The 3,330-nt window shown below is 39.5% G+C and overlaps 1 non-coding gene across 1 annotated transcript; it reads right to left on the minus strand.

Annotated features, from left to right (window-relative positions):
* Positions 1 to 1,956: 1,956 nt before the first annotated feature.
* On the minus strand, positions 1,957 to 2,063 carry LOC139869462 (small nucleolar RNA R71). The gene has a single exon (XR_011766071.1). It is a non-coding gene; the product is annotated as a small nucleolar RNA R71 (small nucleolar RNA).
* Positions 2,064 to 3,330: the final 1,267 nt, after the last annotated feature.

Here is a 3,330-nt window from a genome sequence, read left to right on the forward strand (position 1 = left end):
GATTATCGTTTCGTACTCGCTTTCTGTCTATGATATTAAACCTTGTTATTATCGTCCTTCCACCAATAAACGTGATTAAAACCTTTTATAAAGTCGACAATAATACGGTACTTAATTATCTGTGTTTATAAATTGGTCAAGGTATGAACCCATCGGAAATACTATAAAGTACATGGGGAATTATCGTAGGACCAGATCAAGACATTGGTCAAGAGTATAAGACTCGAGAAAATACTGTTGCAACAGTAGAGTAGAGTGTTGTTGTACTATAGGACCACTTGAGCATGGTTAAGGTTCGAAGCTATGGAACCACTATAAGTTTAGTACATGGTGGATAACTAAGGGATTTATTGGGTAGATTTAAGTAAGGGCTAGTTTAAATCATAAATGGAAACTTACGCACTACAATACATTATAAATCTTTAAGGATGACTGAGAACTATCAGAGGTTCTAATTTGTCTACTAACCCTTAGATTTTACCAAACTATTGACAGAAAAGGGATTCAACACACAATCATAACCACTCACTTAGGTGATACACTAAGGTGTTAAGAAAGGCTAGATATTATATGTATATGGCTATGCTACTTTATTCGTGCGCCCAAGGTATGCATTGCATTCAAGATGGGCCGCTTATATCCTTAAACCGGATAAAGCGTCGGGAGTTGAGCACAGTCCATCCGATCAGAATCTTCAAAGCCTAGTTCCTCGTATATCTATCCAAGGAGTGTCTCATAATCAACCCGACAATACGTTATCTTAAATCATGGTGAACCACGTCTTCTCTATCATTAGATGTTGCATGCTAGTTAGCTTATTTTAAGTATATATTGCTTTAATATTTTAATTACAATTATAAATCAAATTAACCCAACTATTGCCTTTACATAATTTGATATTCCGGATAAAGTGGTGTCTTGAATAAACCGGTTGGACTTGGTTGTTGGATTTTTCGAACAGTCGCCAATTTATTGGGACCAAAAGGATCCTGCCTCTCTGGCCACTAGTCTTGGATACTAAATTGTGTACAAACCCAATTTTAGTTACTAGATTATCTGAATAAGCTCTGTTTCAAATTCGACCTCTCAAGGAACGACCCTAGGTCATATTTGCCCTTGCGAACCCATAGGAAGGAATAATAGATTTAGGCCCAGCATATATAAATTAAACAATCAACTTCTTCTGTTGATATCCTGAGTTGACGTTTTGCGACCTTACGATAATGCATAAATAAACCGTCTGATTCGGGCATATCATAGGAGTAGTTAATTTTTGGCGCCGCTACCGGGGAGCGGTAGTACGATTTGGAGCCTGTTTAGATTAGTTAGTTTTTAATAGACCCTTTTGACTTAGACTAGCTTTGTCAGAAGTTACTAGTTTACCGTAGTTAGGTTAGATATTATTAGCGTAATTTAGATTAATTAAAGTTTAAAATGGACTTCCTTATTAGTGAACCTTTAGGATGGTTTAAGCTACTTAGACCGCCAAGAATTCTTCCGACACATCCTTTCTTCTATCCGATATCATACATTGTACCCATCCGATGAGATCCACACTTACATGCCGATAGTTTGACGATGGACGCACGCATCACTCTCGCTGACATCACCAAACCCTCGTTAGAAGGACGAGGAGGACCGATACTCTATCCAGAGGTTAATGGAGCGTCTTTTGTGCTTAAGCATAGCATCATACAACTCATTCAGAATCACTGTCTATTCCACGGCTTACCAATTGGTGATCCCAACTCTCACTTAGATAGATTCCTCTCCTTATCCAACTCATATATGCAAAATGGGGTTGAACAAGATGTATTTCATCTGTATCTGTTCCCCTATTCCTTAACTCTTCATGCAAAAACCGGGTTCGAAGGGTTAGAACCCAACTCTATCACCTCATGGGAGGAAATGGCAACAACTTTCTTAATCAAGTACTTTCCCCCATCAAAACAAATCAGACTTAGGAATGATATCGTAAACTTTCAACAAGCATGCGATGAATCACTCTACACTGCATGGGAAAGATTCAAATATTTGCTTCGAAGATGCCCAAACCACCGTCTTGAGAGCTCTGTTCAAATTTTGACCTTCTACGGAGGTCTAAATTAGAACAACAAGTCTACTCTTGATGCTGTTTCTCAAGGTAACTTCATGAACTTCACTGTTGATGAGGCCTGGAGATTGATCGAGGAGATGACTATGCACCATTACGATTGGAACACGGAAGAGCACATTTCAACAGCAACATCGTTTTCCGCCTCCGATCCTATCGAAAATAAAACCATCAAATTTCTCTCGGACCAAATAGAAACCCTCAACAAAGAAGTTGGAGAGCTAAAGAAACTTCCGCAACATGTGTCTCAAGTGCAATTATGCCCGAATTGTACTGAACCACATTCGGCCAAGGTATATGAGACTGAGTGTAAGGAATCTGTTGTGTACTCCGATAAGATCCTACCTCATCCGCACAACCCACCTACCAAACCCACTACCCCACCAGAGATAAGTCCAGATGATGTCATACTGAGTATCATCCATATGATCACATCAAGACAAGATGCAGCTGACTTACTCAGGACTAATCACTTGAATAGTCTTGAAAATCAAATAAGCCAGCTAAATCAACGTCTCGATTCTCTAGTTTGTCCTAAAAATGACTCAAAGGTGACACATAGCCAACCTTCAGTTTCTTCTAAGGAGAAGAAACTAACTAATACCCGTTCGATAGTAGTCATTGAGTCATCACCTAAAACACCCATTCCATTCCCGGGCCGTCTCAAGCAAAGACACAAAAAGATGAAATCTTTCAAGCTTGACGGTAAATTTTGGACACTGTGGCTAAAAATCCTCATAGTAAGAAGTATTTTAGGAAACTCCTATCAACCAAGGATAAGGTACCCGAAGTACCCAATGTCCCGCTGAATGCGGATTGTTCAGCCATTCTCTTAAATACTCTTCCTGAAAAATAAGGGGATATTGGACGATTTACCCTTCCTTGTTCTATCTACCAATCTGGTACTATCTATTCTCTCGCTGACCTTGGTGCCAGCATCAATCTCATGCCCTACTCACTGTTCCAGAGACTCGAAATTGGAAACCTTAACCCTACCAAAATGAGCATCCAGCTAGCTGACCAATCCACTAGATATCCTAAGGGAATAGCTGAGAACTTCATGGTTAAGGTCGACAAATTCCTTTTTCCGACCGGCTTCGTGGTTATGGACTATAAAGAAGACATGAAAACCCCTATCATCTTAGGAAGGACTTTCATGAATACAGCCAAAACGATAGTTGACATTTATTCACGGACTATCACCTTGAGAGCCTGTG

Source organism: Rutidosis leptorrhynchoides, chromosome 9 (genome assembly GCF_046630445.1).
Source record: "Rutidosis leptorrhynchoides isolate AG116_Rl617_1_P2 chromosome 9, CSIRO_AGI_Rlap_v1, whole genome shotgun sequence".
In the NCBI taxonomy this organism is placed as follows: domain Eukaryota; kingdom Viridiplantae; phylum Streptophyta; class Magnoliopsida; order Asterales; family Asteraceae; genus Rutidosis; species Rutidosis leptorrhynchoides.